Raw genomic sequence first — 23,158 nt, forward strand, 5'->3', positions numbered from 1 at the left:
ATCAATTCGAAAATTAACTTCTTATGAATACTGAAAGTGAATATTAACTGCCGTGTCTTTTTGGAAGCAAAGATCGAGTGTTCCATCTGACAGTATAGCTAGTTTCGTCCTAGCCTTCGTTCCGAACTCACCGCACATCATCGGCTCTATGTAAACTAGTACCGGTGTATCACTTGGAAAGATGTAAGCTCACATTTGCAACGTACCAATTGCTTGTGTCCAAGTCGACGTCCAACGACGAACTGTGAGCCGAGTGGGATCGCGTCGTCGTTATAATCTCTGGCGCAAATGAGGCAACAGCGACGCAACTCCTTTATTGCGCAATCGCCTGCACACGAAGACTGCACGTGAGTCTATATCATTCTGTTATGATCTCTTTGAGAGAATTGCGACTTCCTCCCCGCCCTCGACCTCTAGCCACTCCCACTGTTCTAAAATAAGTGTGTATACATATGACAGTCGCCCAGTTACAATACAGTGCAGCGTGACTCGTGCTTGCTCTTGTCCATAAGGTGCCTGCTGCTTGTGGTGGGGATACACCTGGGGCCAGTCGCTGCGTCAACTGGTGAAGTGTTTCGAAAACGTGTTACGGGGAAAAATTGCAGTAACCGGATTGGAGCACTCCATGGTTAGCACAACAAATGAGAGAATTATTCGCACTGTTTTCTAAGTGTGAATCTCATTCGTTTATTTTATTTATGTTTTTCTTTCTTTTGATTTGGTAGTCCGGTGAATATTTGTCCAGCACCAAACGCATCGAGGTGTTCGTACGCGCCGCAGATGGCACCATTTCGTCCTTATTTTCGAATTTGATTTCAGGTAAACGAAAATTATTTCAAACCGTTTTTACGGACTTATGAAAAAATCTACTTAAAATTTAGCTGGTGTGTGATCGTCTCCTGAAACACTGCTTGTGTTGACAAACCGAGCGTAGCCGGAAGTCTAGCTCAGATTCGAAGATGACCATCTCGTTGTGAGTTGGTGAAGCCAACGAATATCAGTGTGAAATAAAGACTTCACACGCCATATTTAAGGCACTTTTCGTTATAAAAACTAAAACTGCAAGTGTATTCAGAAAACTTACCGGCCTGTTAGCTACTAAAAACGCTCCCACGAATATCCTCTGGTCCATGTTACGTACATATTTCGTACTCAAACCATGAAAAATGCAAAAGGGAACCAAAATTTCGTTACATTATACATCTTCACGCAATTCCTTTAGGTATTCACTGTTAAAGCGCTAATATCCTAAGCTCACTTCCCTTGTTAGACAGAAGATTTCGTTATGTTTTGGAAATTATCCATAATTCTTTATAGTGGAGATGGGCCAATTGGAAACGTTAAGCCCAAACACTGTTACCCAAAGTAAGATATTTACGATGGGCTACGGATGTGGTGGTTGTTAATTGTGACAACTGAATCCATCAGACGCAGTAGTATTAAGCAGGTATTTACACCGAGTTAGTTCTGTAAATAATGGTAGTTACCGCGCGATAAAATTTGTTTTTAACGATTGTTGGGAGATGAAGCTGAGCCAATAAATATCGAGAAAGCAGTATATCCGGGACACATGATGAAGATAACAAGTTGAAAGTGACTATCCAGATGGCTAGCATCGCTAGTACGTGTCTTCTTCACGTGTACATCACTTGTCTGATGAGTATGTCTCTAGGTGTTATACTTTCTATAAATCTATATCATTATTTTTTTTAGATAGTGGCCTAGAAATTTAGTACAACTAGCTCAATAGTTACCCTTTTCTGTAAAGGGAGCAAAATTATCGCTTGTCTTATAGAATTTAATGGGAAAAATAACCTTGCGACATGAGTGTCGCAAATACTCCTCATTAAATCACATTGTAGCGATAACATTTGCCCCTAATAAGACACCATCGGCTGAAGTTAATTTAAACATACTTGACCTTGTTTCCGATGGATTAATTCACTAGTATCAGTTCTTAAACTGAAAGCTAAGACTTGTTACTGAAATATTTTGCTTGAACTGCGTAGTGATTTTACAGATTTCATGTTTTATTTTCATATGGTTCATCTATGTAACTACAGTCTATTTGCAGAGGCGAAAAAAATTTTACTATTGGCTGATGAAAAACTGTGTGTCTTTTGGTAAAGAAAACAGGTTTGTGATTATAATATAAGAAAGAAAAACGCTACTCTGTCCTACCTCCCTTCGTGTTCCTTGTTTTCGAAGCTGTTGTTCCTTGGAACGTGTGATCTGCGCTGAAATGAATGTAATAAGCAAATATAAAATTAATAGTTTACTTGAGATCTTTCCAAACTGGGTGCCCGTACACCCGTAGTGTAGCGTAAGGTGTAAATTCAATATGTAAAACAAATGGAAATGTTCGGATAACATTATACAGAACACCCTTCATTCATTGTAAACATAGATCACGTGTCAGATAGGAGGAACTAGGAGATCTGAAGAACAACTGCACTATAAAACGTAAGTACCAAGAATCAGATCTATGCAACTACTGGATTTCTATTGAGCAATATTACCCCACCTACGTAAAAGAGCAGTCATCGTTTTTCAGCAGTTATGTACAACATTTTCCTGTGAGAGTGTATTTTCTATTTTGACATACAAAAACAGTTAAATGTGCAAGTTTGAGAAAGCTGAGGAAAGACGTGTGAATTTGTCCTATATCCGAGCTAATATAACAGATTTGTAATTCTCGTCAGGCTCACTATAGACATTGAATTCGTAATAGTATCGAAAAGTTTTGTATCTGTGGAAAGGTGTTTAACCTACGACTATACTGCACTCAGAAATTAAATGTGAAAACTGATATTGCTTTAAAATATAAATTGCTTCAACAGATTCTCTTTTTTTAACATCAGTGATAGCCTTGTGAAACCCTGTGTTGGAATGATTGCCGCCACGAGAAAAAGTTTGGAAAGTTTTGGTTTATTGTATTGTTCAGGAGTGGAGTACAAACCCTCATCCGGCCTTTATGACGGGTTATAATGATTTCCCTAACTACAGACGAAATGCCAGGATGTTTGCTTAAAATGATCAACGGTTTCAATCTCTTACTTCCCGTCTACTTGGTAATGCTGCCTCTGTAACAGTGTTAGCGTGTCTTACAACTCGAATTTTACTTGGAACCTTCGAGACTATCTGAAAGAAAGTACATGTTGAAACACAGTATAAGAACTAGTATCAAAATGAAACATAAGAACAGGATTCAGTTATTTGTGTGCTTTTTATTATCGTTGGGCACATTTAACGAGTCCTGTTATTATGGTACGTTGCTTCGTTGCAGCTTTTTGAAATTTTCTGTTGGTGTTTGCTTACATAAGCCTAAATAAGTGATGGATCTGACGATTAAAAATTTGGGTAATAGCTGGACGTAACACATTACGGAAACTGGCAACGAAAACAGTATTTATCGAACAAAAGGTAGAGATAAGTAGAAATACTCGAATTTCTTCTGAAACCATATTGCAACATAATCTAGGGGTTATACGAAGGCTTCAATAAGGCTATATGACGTCTTAATGTATTTGTAGGCTACGAATTCTAAAAAGTTCTTGACGACTCTATAAGATGTTGCATTCGCTGACGCAAGAATGTTGATGATACTAGAGTTTCAACAGAACTCTTGAACAGAGTGACTTGCTGATTGCGATACTGCTCACACGATATGTACGAGTGATTTGAGTTGCACGGACAAGTTCAGAAGCATGACGACTATCCTGTGGAGTTGACAGGAAAGGTTTCGTGAAGGAATAGGCCGACGTGCTTTATTTTCACATGTATCAATACCTACAATTTTCAGTTAACTTCCGGAGAATGAAGTAGTGTGAAAACTGAAGATCTCGAGCATGGGAAGGTTTCTAGAAAATTACACACAATGTGTATCACAAGATGGTTTTCAGTTGCTCCTTAAAGGATAGATTACCTTGAGGCCTGACCGAATGCAGTAAACGTTCCAGACAGGTGAAGGTGCCTATTCGCAACCTGTGTGTTTGTATTTGGAATTGGATCGTGTGGGTCCTGACCAAGGCTGTTGCTAACAACAAATCCTACACGATTCGTGAGTCGACAGGTGGAATCCGCAACCGACGGGCAGTTAGGCAGTGAAGGCAATGCCCCCACCCAACCTAAGAAGAAAATAACAGAAAGACCAACTTCCCCGAATACCGGAGGAAACACACTTGTATGGCCAGTCTGTGGACCTGTGTTCACATCATAGTGCTAAGTGAAATACTCACCAATGGTGAGTACATACTTCGATTTTACATTGTGTTAATTACGACACTGTCAAAGTTGAGTGTCTATTGCCTTTGTAGTTCCTAAATCAACTGCAAGCAGGTTCAAGTGGATGTAGGCTATAGTAGTTATTCAGAGATGAAGAGGCCTGTACATGATAAAATAACGTGGCGAGTTGTATTAATCCAGTATTCGGACAGAAGACCACAACAACAAGAAATCTGCATGGTGTAAGTACTTCTCAAATTTTCGGACGAATGCCGTGTTTCTCTGAACTGCAAATGGAAATTACGAAAAAGAGTTGTATTAAGCACTGTTGTTATTACTGTCCGACTCTGTAGCTGAGTGGTCTGCGCTGCGACTGCCATGCAGAGGATGCGGGTTCGATTCCCAGTACAGGGAATTTTTTCCTTGTTGGAAGGATTAGCACTGGGTGCCCTTAGCTCGTGAGGCCTACTGAGGAGCTACACGACCGATTAGTAGTGGTTCTAATGTCAAGAAGCTCGACAACATCCGCCTCCACACCGCATCCAGTGACGCCACTGACAGAGGATGACGCGGCGATCGGTCGGGCCCGATTCGCCCATCTAGGAGCAGAATGCGGAAACTTTATTATTATTATTAGAATTTGAGGCATGCTAAAACTGTGTGTGTGTGTGTGTGTGTGTGTGTGTGTGTGTGTGTGTGTGTGTGTGTGTTTGGAGGAGGGAGGTGGAGACGTTAACAACAAGAAGTCTGGATGGGGTGTACTTGTCGCTCTCTTCCCCCCCCCCCCCCTCCCCCTACAGACACGCCGACGATAAAACATACTTTGAAACACACTCTACCACACGAACAAACTGTGTCCCTCGCCCCAGAATCGAACCTGAATGCCCATCTGTGCCCTGATATACTGCTATCCAGAAAAAAAAGTGTAACTAGCTTGACCACCTTCTGCATTATCTTCGTAAAATGAGCGTTGGTGCCTCCATCGTACGGTATGGGCGTTGAGTACACTCAATGAGTATAGTACGATCAGGATCTAATTCAGTCCAACTGGGTCTCACGAATCGGGTAACTTGAACGATGGCTACTGCTTGTCGTATTCTGAGGGGAAAGGGAAGGGTATGACCATTCTGTTCGTAGATCAGGATATAAAGAGGCTCTACACACACATTATTCATTAATTACTGTCAGCTTGTCACGGAATATTTTAATCTCATCTGCCCATTGCATTTGCGCGGTTGTGAATATGCTATTAATATCTGATGTGTCACGTTCGTGGAGCAGAGGAGAGTTGGACGAAGAGAGTAGCTGAGAAAAAGGAATTTGAAAGTCCTGGTTCGTAGTAATAAGACGTTTGGCGGATGAGCAACTGTTACTAATTGAGCAATGTACTCTTTGTTTATTTATAGGAACGATACATTGTCCAATGAATCCCTTATAGGTTAGCTAGATTCTGAATAATTGATGTTTTCAGGTTTTGCATTATCTGCAACATAAAAGTATAAGAAAGCTTTTGTCCACGATGAAATATGTAAAGAAGAAATTCTGCACAGCGGAAAATCTCTGATTGGTCTGATGCGGCCCGCCAAGAATTTTCCCCCGCGCTAACCTCTACACCACAGAGTAGCACTTGCACCATTAGTTACTGCTACCGTTCTGAAAATGTCGTACATCTTTCCCTTTTTACATTATCTAACGCTTTTTCTAGGTCGACTTAACCGATGAACATGTCCTGATTTTTCTTCAGTCTTGCCTCCATTATCAGCTACAACGTCAGAACTGCATCTCTTGTGCCTTTACCTTTCCTAAAGCCAAACTGATCGTCATCTAACAGTTACTTAATTTTCTTTCCATTCTTCTGTATATTTTCCTTGTCACCAACTTGTATGCATGTGAGGTTAAGCTAATTGTGCGATAGTTCTCGCTCTTATCTGCCCTTGCTATATTCGGTATTGTGTTAATAATATTTTTCAGAAATATTTGCTTTCATTACGAGTCTCATAGATTCTACACACCATGTGAATAGTCTTTTGGTTGCCACTTCCTTCAATTATTTTAGAAATTCTGGTGGAATGTTATGTATCCCATCTGCCTTATTTGTTCTCAAGTCTTCCAGAGCCCCGTTAAATTTTGACTCTAATACGGGATCATACCGGGTTCCATGTGTCTCCCATATCGACTCCAGTTTCTTCTGTCACGTCATCGGACAACTTCTAACCCACATAGTGGCCTTCCATGCACTCTTGCACCTACCCACTCTCTCCTCTGCGTTTGCATTCTCAGTGTTAGCATCCTCGCTTTTATTTTCATCGAAGGTTTTCGTGACATTTCTATATGCTGAGTCAGTCCTCCCAACGACAATTCTTTTCGATCTCTTCACACTTTTCCTGCAGCCATTTCGCCTTGGCTGCTGTGCACTTCTATTTATTTCATTCCTAGGCAATTTATATAGCTGTAGTCTTGTCTTTCCCTGAACATTTTTTTGTTTTTTTCTTTCATCGATCAACTGAAGTATTTCTTGTTTTACCCAAGGTTTCTTCACATTTACTTTCATTTTACCTATGTTTAGCAGTCCAACGTCTGTGATTCCTTTTTTAAAGATGTTCACTTCTCTTCAACAGAACCTCCTCCTCTGGTATTTTTTATCGCAGTATGCACATCCTTAGCAAACTTCAAATGCTTCTCATCAGTCCTCAGTATTTCAGTATCTCACTTCCTCCCACAGTGATTCTTCCTCACTATTTTCTTAAACTTCAGTCCCCTCTTCATCATTACTTAATTGTGATCCGAGTCACTATCTGCTCCTGGGTACGCCTTACAATTCAAATTCGGATTTTGGTATCTATGTCTGACCATGATGTAATCCATGACGTAGACCAGTGGAAGCCTTGTTTCCTTCGTGCATGAGCAACGCCAATTCGCCGCTGCCAGATTTGAACAACAAAGAGTAACACTGGAAAAGTGTTAGTTATTAGATATGGTCCATGTGCTCATGTGAGTGGGAGAAACAGTTCACTACCTTGAGGGGGTGTGGGAGACGTATTTTTGCCTCCGCATCGGTGCTGGAAACACACATACGTTATTTTCTACGTGCTGCCGATGTCTGTGCCACTCATTGGTAGATCGCAAACGTTGATAGTAGGCGTCAATGGCACGAGAAACTACTAGTGAAGCATGCAGATATGAACACCGGCAGCAGGGACTATGTAACTTGATGAAAAACTATAGCTGAGTAGGCAAATAGGTCTCCCACTGTTGCAGTAGTCGTGGCATGAAATCTTCGCTCGCTTACCTCAATCCGACATGAACAAGATTTTATAAACGTCTCTAAGGCAGCGCCTGTGTTGCCATAGCTCTGCAGACAGCTATTGTTTTCACCTGCAGCCGTTTGCATTTCTCAGTTGAAAGCTGACAACAGTGCTGCAAGCTGTCAAATGGTTCAAATGGCTCTAAGCACTATGGGACTTAACATCTGAGATCATCAGTCCCCTAGACTTAGAACTAAGTAAACCTAGCTAACCTAAGGACATCACACACATCCATGCCCGAGGCAGGATTCGAACCTGCACCGTAGCAGCAGCGCGATTCCGGACTGAAGCGCCTAGTACCGCTCGGCCACAGCGGCCGGCTTGCAAGCTGTCAGGGAGTGTCTTACATGGTCTCGACTGTAGTTATCTGTTGTCAGTTCCCGCGTTAATTTTTGTGTGATGACATTCAAGATGCCTGGTATCCCATTTTCACATGTTTACACGTATTTACATGTTATGAACATTGTTTTTAACGAATTTCGCAAGAAAAGTGTAAATAAATGTAAACATCCAAAGGCGGCGTGAACATAAATGAATGTAATTTCAAATACACGTGTTTTGAAGGATAATTTACTGACGTGACGTATTGGGGAAGCGGTGCCACACACATCAGTGCGTTGCTCCATAAACATTAAGATCAAGGTCGCTAGAGTTTTGACTTTATGCGCTAGGAGTGGTCTTGTTGCGTCATGTGATCGGCGATCCTCGATCTTAAGTTTGTGATTTACGCCTGTGAGACATCAAAGATAGCACTTTCGTGGTTTAGAGGGTCAGTCTTCACATCTAACCTCAACACACCACATACTTCTGGGGCTCAAACGGGCGAAAAATAAGCAATTAAAGAGGCACATCTATGACTGTTTTAGAACGTTATGCCCATCAGAAATTGTCTCAGCAGCCCAAGTTGAGCCCTGGTTAAATTCCACATGTAGGGGGTAGTTCACGACGATTGACCAGTAGAGCAGATGGAACTAAGAGAATTAACAGACATCTACGTCTACGTCTACATCTGCGTGATTACTCTGCTATTCACAATTAAGTGCCTGGCAGAGGGTTCAATGAAACACCTTCAAGCTTCTCCCTACCGTTCCACTCTCGAAAGGCGCGCGGGAAAAACGAGCACTTAAATTTTTCTGTGCGAGCCTTGAATTCTCTTATTTTATCGTGATCATCATTTCTCCCTATGCAGGTGGGTGCCAACAGAATGTTTTCGAAATCGGAGGAGAAAACTGGTGATTGAAATTTCATGAGAAGATTCCGTCGCAACGAAAAACGCCTTTGTTTTAATGATTGCCACACCAATTCACGTATCATGCTTGTGGCACTATCTCCCCTACTTCGCGATAATACAAAACGAGCCGCCCTTCTTTGAACCTTTTCAATATCATCCGTCAGTCCCACCTGTTACGGATCCCACACCGCACAGCAATAATCCAGAATAGGGCAGACAAGTTTAGTGTAAGCAGTCTCTTTAGTACAGTAGATCTGTTGCACCTTCTAAATGTTCTGCCAATGAATCGTAATCTTTGGTTTACTCTACCCATAACGTTATTTATGTGATCGTTCCGGCTTAGGTTATCTGTAATTGTATTCCCTAAGTATTTAGTTGAATTTACCAAGCTGCGACATTGTCGCGAATAAAACAGTGACCCGTATATACAATAAGTTTTCTTTAATTTACGTCTATGGTCACAAATTTTTTTGTTAACAGATTACCGGTGTCGCTCTGTAACGACGATCATCAGATCTGTTTTATAAAATGTAAGTCCTAATGTACTGCCACTGCAAAACAGATCTGGTGATGGTCATTACAGACCGAAACCGATAATCTGTTAACAAAAAAAATTGTGACCATAAACGTAAATTAAAGGAAACTTATAGTTGAATTTACAGCCTTCAGATTTGTGTGACGTATCACGTAATCGAAATTTATCGGATTTCTTTTAGTACTCATGTGAATAACTTCACACTTTTCTTTATTCAGAGTCGATTGCCACTTTTCGCACCACACATATACCTTATCTACATCATTTCGCAATTCTGTTTGGTCATCTGATAACTTTATAAGACGGTAAATGACAGCATCATCTGTAAATAATCTAAGAGGGCTACTCAGATTGTCTCCTATGTCGTTAATATAGATCAGGAACAGTAGAGGGCCTATAACACTTCCTTGGGGAACGCCGTATATTACTTCTGTTTTACTCGATGACTTTCCGCCTATTACTACGAACTGTGACCTTTCCGACAGGAAATCACGAATCCAGTCGCAAAACTGAGGCGATATTCCATAGGCGCACAGTTTTGTTAGAAGATGCTTGTGAGGAACGGTGTCGAAAGCCTTCTGAAAATCTAAACATATGGAGTCAATTTGACATCCCCTGTCGATAGTACTCATTACTTCTTAAGTATAAAGAGCTAGTTGTGTTCGGCAAGAACGGTATTTTTTAAATCCGTGTTGACTATGTGTCAATAAATCGTTTTCTTCGACGTACTTCATAATGTCCGATTATAGTATATGTTCCAAAAACCTACAGCAAATCGACATTAGTGATATGGGCCTGTAATTCAGCGGATTACTCCTATTTCCCTTTTTGGGTATTGGTCTGACTTGAGCAACTTTCCAGTCTTTAGGTACGGAACATTCTGTGAGCGAGCGGTTGTATATAATTGTTAAATATGGAGCTATTGCATATGCATGCTCTGAAGGGAACCTGACTGCTATACCATCTGGACCGGAAGCCTTGCCTTTATTAAGTGATTTAAGCTGCTTTGCTACACCGATGATATCTGCTTCTATGTTTCTCATCTTCGCAGTTGTTCTTGATTGGAATTTGAGAATATTTACTTCATCTTCTTTGGTGAAGTAGTTTCGGAAAACCGTGTTTAATAACTGCTTTGGTGGCACTGTCATCCGTGACTTCACTGTTGTTACCGCGCAGTGAAGATATTGATTGCGCCTTGCCACTGGTGTGCTTTATATATGACAAGAACCTCTTTGGGTTTTCTGCCACATTCCGAGACAGAGTTTCGTTGTGGAAATTATTAAAAGCATCTCGCATTGAAGCACACACTATATTTCTAACCTCTGCAAAACTTTGCCGATCTTAGGGATTTTGCGTTCTTTTAAATTTGGCAAGCTTTTTTCGTTGCTTGTGCAACAGCGATCAGACCCGTTTTGTGTACCATGGGGGATCAGTACCACCACTTATTAATTTATGTGGTTTATATCTCTCAATTTCTGTTGATACTATGTCTTTGAAATCATTCCACATGTTTTCTACGCTTACTTGATCAGATCGTAAGGAGTGGAGACTGTCTCTTAAAAAGGCGTTAAGAGCATTTTTAACAGTTTTTTTAAATAGATGTACTTTGCGTTTATTTTTGATGGTTGTGGATGTTACGGTATTCAGCCTAGCAGCAACTGCCTTATGGTCGCTAATCACTGTATTCGTAATAATACTCCCTATTTGTCCAGGATTATTTGTTGCTAAGAGATCAAGTATGCTTTCGGAACCATTTACGCTTAGAGTAGGCTCATGAACTAATTGTTCAAAATAATTTTGCATTCAGTAGAATTTTGGATGACGTTTTATGCCTGCCACCGGCTTTAAACGTATAATTTTTCCGGCATATCGAGGGTAGATTGAAGTCGCCACCGACTGTAATTGTATGAGTGGGGTACCTATTTGAAATGAGACTCAAGTTTTCTTTGAACTGTTCAGCAACTATATCTTCTCAGTCAGGGGTCGGTAAAACAATCCAATTAATAGTTTAGTTCGATTGTCAAGTATAACCTCTACCCATACTATTCGCAGGAACTATCTACTTCAATTTCACTACAAGGAAAACTACTTCTGACTGCAAAAAATACTCCACCACCAACTGTATTTAATCTATCCTTTCTGAAAACTGTTAGATCGTTTGAAAAAAAATCGGCTGAACTTATTTCCGGCTTTAGCCAGCTTTCTGTGCCTATGACTATTTGAGCTTCAGTGTTTTCTATTAGGGCTTGGAGATCTGGTTCTTTCCCAACACAGCTACGACAATTTACAACTACAATACCGATCGTTTCTCCACTACATTACTGTGTTTCATCTGCCCCCTTTTAGACGGACGCCGTTTCTGTAGTTTCATGAGACCCTCTAACCTAAAAAACCGCCCGGTCTCTTCCACACAGCCCCCGCTACCCGTGTAGCCGCTTCCTGTGTGTAGTGGAAACCCACCACCCGATGGCGCAAGTCAAGGAATCTGCAGCCTACAAGGTCACAGAACCGCCTGGGCCTCTGATTCAGACCCTCCACTCGGCTCTGCACCAAAGGACCACAATCGGTTCCGTCGCCGACCGCCTTAATCTCGGACGCAAGACTGGCAGTCTTTACCATTTCCGTTATCTGCCCAAAACCAGAGAGAATCTCCTCCGATCCAAAGCGACACATGCCACTGGTACCCACATGGGCTACCACCTGCAGTTGGCTGCACCCTGTACTCTTCATGACATCTGGAAGCACCCTTTCCACATCCGGAATGACTCCCCCCAGTATGCACCCAGAGTACACAGTGGCTTCCTTCCCCTCCTTGGCAGCCATGTTCCTAAGGGGCCCCACTACGAACCGAACGTTGGAGTTCCCAACTACCAGAAAACCACCCTCTCTGAATGCCCAGACCTTGTGGGCCGAGAAGCTTCCTCTGGAACAGGGTGGACGACTGCACCCGTCACGAGAGACATTGTCAGCCACAGATAACACCTAAAACCTGTTCATCAGACGAACCAGGGAGGCCCTACGATTGGCCCCACAGAAAGTCTTTCACTGCCTGTCAGACTTTGGAATGATCTCTCACTCGACCACAGGTGAGGGGTCAACCTCAGTGCAGGCAGTACCCGGGGCGCCACAGCAATGGATCGATCGGGAGGGACATGTGGGTTGTGCTCGATGTCCCTTGCATCCCCACGTTCCACCACCCACGGTGATATGCCGGCAGCAGCCTCAAGCTGTGTGACGGAAGCCAACACTGCCTGCAGTTGTGAGCGAAGGGTCACCAACTCAGCTCGCAACTGTACACAGCAATCACAGTGCCTATCCATTTCTAAACTCGCTGCTGTTTGAAACTCGTAAAGATATGTAATAAACAAATGGTGTATTCACCTTATTAGCAGCAGGAACTCGCGGTGCTCTCTCACTGACAGGCTAACCGACATGTTATCCACACACTGAAATAGACTGCACTGTAGCTCTAAACTGCCATGAATATTTGCATGCACACTCTACAGCAGTAACGCAAGCATGCACAGGAGGGGCTACTTGGAGTGTGCTTTCTGCTTGTTGATATAATGGTTTACTGTTACTGTTAGCAGATGTGGTCATCACCTAACTTCATGTTTTCACATTGGAGATTGAGTATTTTTCTGAATAAATTTTCGTAAGTTCATTGATTAAACAATACCTGTATTATTTGCTGATTGCGTAAAACATTGTTTTTATTGGTTGCTTCGTATTTTGGAATGGATCCAACAAGCAGTGAGCCATCCTAGTTCTAGCGTACAGTGAGGAAAACTTTCTATATGATCCTTACAACTCTCTTTATCATAATAATTTGACAATCGTTTATATGTGAGTAAATATGCATATGACTTTACATGTGTGATTTTCGATTCGTATATGTAGCAACGTAACTGACGAAGTTCACTTTTGATTTGACTGCATCTTTTGCTTTATTTCAGCATGACAGGAAGAAGAAACTGGCGATAATAGGTGAAAAAATCAGAAGTTTTGCCTGATGCAACAGATGAGGTCTGCAGAAGTCGTATTACGTTGTACAGAAATGAAAACAGTAAGAGTAAGTGAGAAGAGTGGCGCAGGGACGAGTGGCGTTTAGCAACCTCTTGCGTTGTGTATCCTCCATATGAGGTTCCTAAGGAACCGCGTTGTACCTAGAAGAACTGTAGGAGACAAGATGTATTGTGGCTCTTGAACGAATTCCATCTTCTATCATAGACAGCAGCTTGTGAGAATAAGCCATCAGTTCTCACGAGTTCCGAAATTACTGGGGATCTTTGGGACTCAATTGATCTTTGGGCCACAATAACACTGATGGGGGAACACCCTAACGTAGATGTGGGCTACAAATGTGGAAATCCATTGAGATAAGCGACTTTGACAAAGGGCCTGTGAACGAGTATCTCACTAACGGTGAAGCTGGTCGAATATTCACATTCTACTGTCGTGAGCATGTACAAAAAGAGGTAGGACAGTAAAACTACCACTAGACACTAAATGGTTGGACGTCCGCGACTCTTTGGAGAACATGGGGTTCGGAGGCTTGTCTACTCAATGAAGTAGGATGGATGGTGATCTGTGGCATCTCTGCCAAAGTAGCACAATGCTGATCATTGCACAAGTGTTTCGGAGCAAACCGTTTATTGTGCGTTGTTGAACATGGAGCTCTGCAGCAGACCACCGCTAAGTATTCACATATTGACCCAACTAAATCATCAGTTGCGATTGCAGTGGGTACTGACCATCTGGGCTCGATCGTCAAACATTGGAAACGTGTTGCTCTTCGGGTGAATCACATTTTTGCTACACTAGGTCGATGGTCGGCTCCACAAACACCGTCATCAAGGTGAACGACGGCTCGAAACGTGCAGTGCGCCATGAACGTAGGCTGGTGGTAACAGTATTATGCTATGGGAGATATTTTTCTGCTCTTGCATGGGACGTGTGGTAGTGACAGCTGTGAACCACTTGCATCCCTTCATGCTTGGTGTCTTCCCCTATGACAATATCATCTTTCATCTTTTAGCAGTATAATTGTCCATGTCTCGGAGTCATAACCATCGTACAGTGGTTTGAGGAGCATTATAATGAACTCACGTTGATGTGTCTGCGGCCAAATACACCTGATGTAAATCTTACGGAATCCATCTTGGTCGCTATCGGGTGCCAGCGCCGCGTACGCAAATCAGCGGCTCGTTATTTACGCAAATTACTTGACCTGTGCGTAGGCATTTAATGCCACACACCTCCACAAACCTATCAACAACTGTCGGATCACTGATATGCAGAATCAGTGATGCACGTCGTTCCAAATATGACAAAGAAGCTGTTAAATAGTTGGTTTAATGTTTGTTTCATCAGCGTAATATGCTCCTGGCTTCGTTCCTTCTTCCCAGCCAGAATTGAACCCAACAACACCTGGCTTTTCGTCGTCGTCGTCGACGACGTCGTAGTGGTGGTAGTAGTAGTAGTAGTCGTCGTCGTCGTTCTGACCAAATACTAACAGTTACAGACAGTGCCAAGTTAATAGCGCCAAAAACAGCTACATCCTCCAAGAGCTTAATTTTGTATAAATGTAAATTTACATAAAAGCATATGTAACCAAATGTCATAATATAAAGCGAACAGTTGAGTCCCTAATTGTGAACAATAACAACATTCTGTGATACCTACACGAGAGAACAAGAGTCACTTAATAAATAGTAATAATTATGACAATAGATATAAACAATTACTTGATAAATAAGAACCTTGAGCTTGTGGAACTTTTTAATTTGAATGAACGACTTGACATTAAGTCAGACAGTCCTCTTGGAGTTCCACACAGTTATTACTGTGCAGTGCGTAAGGGAAGATTAGCACCAGGAATATCCTGTGTGTATCGTGTAGTTGGGCAATGTGAACCAGTGTACAGTACCAAACATGTAAGTTCGGGGTGCTCCTGTATAGGTGTACATCTCAGGTGCTTCATGTCATATGGGCTTAAGGAATTCTTGTTGGGCGTTGAACAACCAGTAAGCATTTGCAAGAGGTGGGATGGTACTCATTCTTAAGACACTAAAATCTAGGTCAATTAGAAACTACAGGTTCATAACTATGTTGAATACCGACATCAAGCTTTCACATGGGCAATCAACAGCTGATTCAAAATGTAACCTGTACCATTCTGAGCACCTATCAAACCAGTGCATTGTCCAGGGGATGTTAGATGCACTGCTTACCTACAAGTTCCAACATGCGTAGGTAGCTTGGGTAATGGACAACCCAATGAGCTTGATTTTCCTGCATTTTCAAGATGCATGTGACGGAAATGTCATCTAAACGCGTACGTCACTGAGTCTGAAAGTGCTAGGTTTCCAGCAAAGCATTATTAACGCTGTGTGGAAGTGCATTTCAAGCACACACACTTTCATCAAAGTTAACGAAATCATGACCATGCGAATATGAATCCAGAGAGCTTTTCAGGAACAGTGGCCCCTCACTGACATCATTACTGAGGACATTGACCAGTGCCCTAAACAAGAGTAGTATTTCAAGGAGTTAAGATGGTAGCAAATGCCCATGCAGACGATATTATCACAATCTTATCTAAGCAAGAGGCTGCCGAAATTGCGACTCAACCAGGAGTGTGTACAGGATAGTGGGGCGATGCTGAACAAGGATAAATCAGCAATTATAGCAATCAGGTAAAAGCCCCTTATCACCAAAATGGAGGAGGTAAAGAGCAATCGGGCTTGTGGGTCGATGCAAATGTGGCATCCATGGAAATTGCTATGTCATCTACGTGATCTTAATGACGCAAAAGAAAGCAGCCCTCAACAGGTTCCAAAAAGTGCTCTTTTTTGCTAATTTCCAGCACTTTGCCGCGGTTCTTCGTCACCCAGTCTTGCGAAAGTGGTTTCGGCAGTGGTGGGTTAGTACAATTGGTGTATGAACATGTTTAAAGTTCAGTACATCTATATACATGCTCCACAAGGCACCACATGGTGGAGAGTTCCTTGTAACACTTCTAATCATTTTTTTTCCTTTTCTACTGCAGATGATGCAAGGGATAAACGATCTGCCAATCCCTGATTTATCGTAAATTGTTTTCACAATGCGTACGAGAGATTTGTGTTGGTTGCAGTAGCATTGTTCTAGTCCGTCACCACGCCACGTCTCTGTAGTGTTTCAGGAAAACAATGTCTTCTTCCCTTCAGGGATTCCCACTTGAGTTCACTTAACATTACTGTTGTATCAGCGAGTTGATCAAATCTAAACGCCTTTAAAACTGTCTTCACTTAATCTGGGAATCCCAAACAGTCAAGCAGTACTCAAGACTGGGTCATGTAAGTGTTTTCTATATGTCTCCTTTGTACATGAGCTAATCTCTCCTAGAACTCTTCCAAAAAACTAGAGTCATTCACCTACCCGACAGATCTTTTGTGTGCTTTCCATTTCGCGTGACTTCGAAACATTATGCTCAGATGTTTAATCTGCCAACTGTTATCACCAATATGCCTCTGAGCAATGGCAGGCAGGACTACAGGCTCTGAACGTACATTGCAGATGATCAGCCTAAGAAGAACGTGTAAGATAGAAGCAAACTGAAAGATTTGATAACTAAGTAAGTATTTAAGACGCACTGATCTGACCTTTGCAACTGCTTATTTAGACTCAGTATACTACCACTATCTGTCATATAGGTAAATAGACACTTCATCACGCCACGACTTGCATATACAAAAAAAAAAATCGTAGAACTACCCATGCCAATCGCAGAACTATACTACACAGACACCCCACACAGAGATTTCGCCACATCTGTGTGAATGTACGGAATGAATTCTTGCCCACAGTGTGAAGTGGTCACATACACAGTTCCTATTAGGCAGAAACGTTAGGACACCATGTAGCGATAGCTCCATATCGTGAGACATGACATGTGGTGGCATCCTTATCCCACCATTTACGTGCTCCGACCAGTACAAGATCTGGAAATGGAGACTCAAAGAACTCATTTCATAACTAGGTCGGCGTAACAGATGTCTTCGAGCGATGTACTGATAGCAGACTGGAGTATCTAGCCAGCATCCAAACATAATGCCTACACATGTTCACATGAAAGCTTGGACATTTATTTACGACATACTACATTTATTTACTACATACTATCAGTAAACAAACCAGAGAGAACTACAGATATTACCCAGATTGATTGTCACTAGAAGCTGCAAACCTGCCTAGGAGATAAATATATCTCTCTTTAGAACTTTATTAATAATAATATGAGATGAGAATACTGTTAGTTGAGTTGGGAATATGTCCTAGAATGTGCCGGACAATGTTTGCTGGATTGCTACAGATTCTAGAAAAGTAGCTTTCTTATCATCTATTCCTCTCTCTTCTATGTTTTATTATTTGTAGCAATTTTCTTAACTCTTGAGAACAAAGTGTTCGTTTTACTTTGGTGCCTCTGGTGGGATGTGCAACTTTAACAGAATTCACACTCAGAAGATTGGAGAGTCTCATCGGTTTAGGCATAAATATCTACCAAAGCTGCTTCATTTGCCTTTGAAATAAGGAGGAACAGGAATATTGTGGTAAACCTCCTTCAGAAGAGAATTTCTTTAGCCAAGTGGTAACACCAACGAAGGCGATTTTGGTAAGAGTGAAGTGGGCTATAAGGAGTAGTATTAGTGAAAATAAAAGATAGCGTTATGGTTAAGGCTGCTGCTCGCAATAAACAGGACAGCTAGAGTTGAACCTTGGTCTAGTCCATAATTTTAATGCACCGATACAGCATTTTTACTTTGCCATCTGGTATCGCCTACTATATTTTCACTGTTCATGTAGTCGAAACTTCATTATCAGGCATGATGCCTGAAGTTACTACTTCTTTATTGCTAACTCTATTCTCGACAAAGTTTGTAAACAATTATGCATTTACATCTGAATATCTGCATATTACATCATTGTACTACACACAGTTCAGATGTGATGTCGTGACACTGAGATGCGTGAAAAAGTTGCTTTTGCTTGAAATGCAGTGCAAATTACCTGGATTGTATTCATCCAGTGTTTCACAATGGAAGTACTTGGCGACTTCCAGTAAACTTTAAGCATAATTTTGAATCTTTACGAATTTTTTTCTTGCATACTCACTGGTTATGTAATCAGGCGTTTGAAGCTGTGTTACACCGAGGAATTCGATTCTTTGAAGTATCAGGTGTTTACTGGTAGAAACCTAACTAATTACTCAGCGGAAAGAAATGATTGATAAATGACAAATAGCAACAAAAACAACACAAATTATATTTGCTTAGTCATTACGAAACCGATCACATAAAGCAAACTTATAAACAGAATAACCACCATTTGGAAAAGGAAATTGCTTCCACTAGTACCAGAATGCAATAAACAACAAAAATATCAACGTGTCTACAAACTGTCTACCTAAACTATCACATACAGTAACACAAATAACATGAAATTTGCACACGGTGAACACCTTACGCTTTCAAAAATACATACAAAAGAAACGGTATAGCTTATTCATTTCAAACCTTAACCTGTTTGTGGAAGTGTTTTTATGTGTGGGCGCAGGCCTTTTGTTGCAGGATACCGGCGCCAGGGAGTGCTAGTATAGAAAATGGCGGCTACACAACAACAGATGATCTGGTATGCCCTTCATTTAGCAATAAGAGAATTTGCAACCGCGAATTTCGCACACACTCTTTCATCAGGAACCACCCAGCAGAGTCTCTATTTATGCCCAGTGCAAATAGTTTGAAGAGAAGGGCTGTATTTGGAAAGGAAGAAAACGTTGTTTGCGTTTGAGCAGCTTCCACCGAAGCCCACAGAAACCAACACGTCGAGCAAGTGGTGACGATGAGATCTCATAAGCAACCGTTTCCAAAATCTTGTATAAGCGCTTGCTCGTGAAACCATACACATTGCAGTTGTTCCTCGCACTTACTTCAGAAGATTATATTGTACGATCTGACTACTGCACTCAATGACGACGATACATAAAGAGGTTAATATTAATGATGAAGCAACACTTCACACTAATGCCAAAATGAATCAGTAAAATGTTTCTTTTTGGAGAGCAGAAAACCCCCATTTCTACGTTGAACACGAATGCCCAGGGAGAAGGTTTTTAATTGGGACAACAGTCACAGGCATTTGCTACCTCGACATGCTTTTCTTTGCCTCGGTTGAAAGAAGATTACAATAACTTCAACTTGCAAGAAGATATGGTACACCTCCTCACTTCCACTTGGCTGCAGGTGAACACCTAAACGCACATCCGCCTGGACGATGACTCAGTGTGCAGGAACTGATGATGAAGTATGGGAAGATGACAACCATGATCACCAGATTTAACTCATCATAATTTTTAAGGGAATATGTTCAAGTCAAGGTGTTTGTCCCACCCCTGCCGCAATCCTTGCCACAGTTACGTTATCGAAGCGCAGCTTACAGCAGCAAGTCGCAGCTGCGGTAGAGTCAGTCATCCCAATGTGTAGCACAAGGTACGGGTAGAGTGTGAATAACGTCTCGACGTTTGCCATATGCCTCGAGGAGCACATATCGAGTTCCTGCAATCTCCAAAAAAACTTGAAGAGATAATTCATTAACAGGATAAGGTTTGAAGCGAAAAAGCTGTACCGCTTTAATTGTAGAAATTTTTGAAAAGGTAAAGCTCTCTTGTGCTCACCTGTATGTTGTGTTCTCGACACAGATATGAGATACATAGCTGAAAGGAACGTGTGAATGCTTTAAACTTCCTGACCTTTACCATTGCTCATTATCTAGATATCTTATTATGCATTTATCAGTCGCATGAATTTTGTGTATTTCAAATGTATCCAACGGGCATGTGTATGTTAGGTAAACGTTATCACAATGAGTACCGGATACTATTTCAGAGTAAGAACACAGACAAAGAAACATGTTTTTAAATAACAAAGACAACCTGGAATGACATCTAAAGATTCCCAGTGCTATCACATGGTCCAGCAAGGAGAATAGTAACTCTGTACTACACTGAATAGCCAAAGAAACTGGTTCACCTGCCTAATATAGTGTAGAGCGCCCGAGAGCGTGCAGAAGTAACGCAAGACAGCGTGGCATGGACTCGACTAAAGCCTGAAGTAGTGCTGGGGTGAACTGAAACCATGAATTCTGCAGGGCTGTCCATAAATTCGTAAGAGTGCAAGGGCAGTGGAGATCTCTTCCGAACAGCACGTTACTAGGCATCCTAGATGTGCTCAATATTGTTCATGTCTGGGGAGTTTGGTGACAAGCGCAAATGTTTAAACTCAGGAGAGTGTTCCTGGAGCCACTGTGTAGCAATTCTACCTGTGGGGCGTCGCATGTCCTGCTGAAATTGCCCAAGGCCGTCGGAAATGCACAAGGGACATAATGGATGCAGGTGATCAGACAGGATGTTCGCCCCCGGTAGCTGAGTGGTCATCGCGACAGAATTTCAATCCTAAGGGCCCGGGTTCGATTTCCGGCTGGGTCGGAGATTTTCTCCGCTCAGGGACTGGGTGTTGCGTTGTCCTAATCATCATCATTTCATCCCCATCGACGCGCAAGTCGCCGAAGTGGAGTCAAATCGAAAGACTTGCACCCGGCGAACGGTCTACCCGACGGGAGGTCCTAGTCCCACGACATTTACATCAGACAGGATGCTTATGTGCGTGTCACCTGTAAGAGTCGTACCTACACGTATCAGGGGTCCCAAATGCACACGCTCCACACCATTGCAAGAGCCCCGACCAGCTTAAATAGCCTCCTGCTGACATGCATGGATTCATGAGGTTGTCTTCATACCCGTGCACGTCCATCCGCTCGATACAATTTGAAACGAGACCCGTCCGACCAGGCAACATGTTTCCAGTCATCAACAGTCCAATGTCGGTGCTGACGGGCCCAGGCGAGGCATAAAGCTTTGTGTTGTGCTGTCATTAAGGGTACACGAATGGGCCTTCTGCTCCAAAAGCCCATATCGATAATATTTCGTTGAATGGTTCGCACGCTGGCACTTGTTGATGGCCCAGCATCGAAATATGCAGCAGTTTGCTGAAGGGTTGCACTTCTGTCACGCTGAACGATTCTTGTCAGTCGTCGTTGCTGTCGTTCTTGCAGGTCCTTTTTTCCGGCAGCAGCTGTCGGATTATTGAATGTTTTACCGGATTCCTGATATTCCCGGTACACTCGTGATATGGTCGCACGGGAAAAATCTCCTCTTCATCGTTACCTCGGAGATGCTGTGTCCCATCGCTCATGCGCCGACTATAACATCACGTTCAAACTCACTTCAATCTTGATGACGCGCCGTTGTAGCAGCAGTAACCTATCTAACAACTGTACCAGACAATTGTTGTCTTATATAGGCGTTGCCCACCGCAGCGCCCAATTCTGCCTATTTACGTATCTCTGTATTTGAATAGGCATGCCTATAGCAGTTCATTTGGCGCGTCGGTGTATTTTAGATAAGAACCGATTCACTTTGTGTGAAACATAAATTTGCACCAAAAATATATGCCATCTCTAAAAAAAAAGACCTGAAACTCAATATTATTAAATCGTTCATACACGCACGTACTTGCTGATTGCAGTGTTTCTTTTTCCTATTGCTATTTACCTAAACAGCTGTGGTGTTCTCTATCCATCAAGGACAAAATAAATATTTGTCATAAATACAGTTTGTTGTACCACCGTGAGTTGTCTGGTATCCCGTACGACAAAACTATTTTAGCTGCTGCAAAGCATTTGCAGTGACATAATGCGTTTGAGGATATTGTCTTCATTATACACTCCTGGAAATGGAAAAAAAGAACACATTGACACCGGTGTGTCAGACCCACCATACTTGCTCCGGACACTGCGAGTGGGCTGTACAAGCAATGATCACACGCACGGCACAGCGGACACACCAGGAACCGCGGTGTTGGCTGTCGAATGGCGCTAGCTGCGCAGCATTTGTGCACAGCCGCCGTCAGTGTCAGCCAGTTTGCCGTGGCATACGGAGCTCCATCGCAGTCTTTAACACTGGTAGCATGCCGCGACAGCGTGGACGTGAACCGTATGTGCAGTTGACGGACTTTGAGCGAGGGCGTATAGTGGGCATGCGGGAGGCCGGGTGGACGTACCGCCGAATTGCTCAACACGTAGGGCGTGAGGTCTCCACAGTACATCGATGTTGTCGCCAGTGGTCGGCGGAAGGTGCACGTGCCCGTCGACCTGGGACCGGACCGCAGCGACGCACGGATGCACGCCAAGACCGTAGGATCCTACGCAGTGCCGTAGGGGACCGCACCGCCACTTCCCAGCAAATTAGGGACACTGTTGCTCCTGGGGTATCGGCGAGGACCATTCGCAACCGTCTCCATGAAGATGGGCTACGGTCCCGCACACCGTTAGGCCGTCTTCCGCTTACGACCCAACATCGTGCAGCCCGCCTCCAGTGGTGTCGCGACAGGCGTGAATGGAGGGACGAATGGAGACGTGTCGTCTTCAGCGATGAGAGTCGCTTCTGCCTTGGTGCCAATGATGGTCGTATGCGTGTTTGGCGCCGTGCAGGTGAGCGCCACAATCAGGACTGCATACGACCGAGGCACACAGGGCCAACACCCGGCATCATGGTGTGGGGAGCGATCTCCTACACTGGCCGTACACCACTGGTGATCGTCGAGGGGACACTGAATAGTGCACGGTACATCCAAACCGTCATCGAACCCATCGTTCTACCATTCCTAGACCGGCAAGGGAACTTGCTGTTCCAACAGGACAATGCACGTCCGCATGTATCCCGTGCCACCCAACGTGCTCTAGAAGGTGTAAGTCAACTACCCTGGC

At 42.8% G+C, this 23,158-nt stretch overlaps 1 protein-coding gene across 3 annotated transcripts in view; it reads right to left on the reverse strand.

The window, feature by feature from the left end:
• The window catches only part of LOC124616869 (S-adenosylmethionine synthase), a 281,538-nt gene that overhangs the window by 30,379 nt on the left and 228,001 nt on the right, over window positions 1-23,158 (reverse strand). The window contains exon 1 of one of the 3 annotated variants that reach the window (XM_047145221.1): window positions 207-359. The exons of the other annotated variants lie outside the window; for them this stretch is intronic. The gene's annotated coding sequence lies outside the window, so the exon portion shown is untranslated. Of the gene's footprint in view, window positions 1-206; window positions 360-23,158 lie in introns of those variants that run through there. 3 annotated transcript variants of the gene reach the window in all.

The sequence above is a fragment of the Schistocerca americana genome, chromosome 1 (assembly GCF_021461395.2).
Source record: "Schistocerca americana isolate TAMUIC-IGC-003095 chromosome 1, iqSchAmer2.1, whole genome shotgun sequence".
NCBI classification, from domain to species: domain Eukaryota; kingdom Metazoa; phylum Arthropoda; class Insecta; order Orthoptera; family Acrididae; genus Schistocerca; species Schistocerca americana.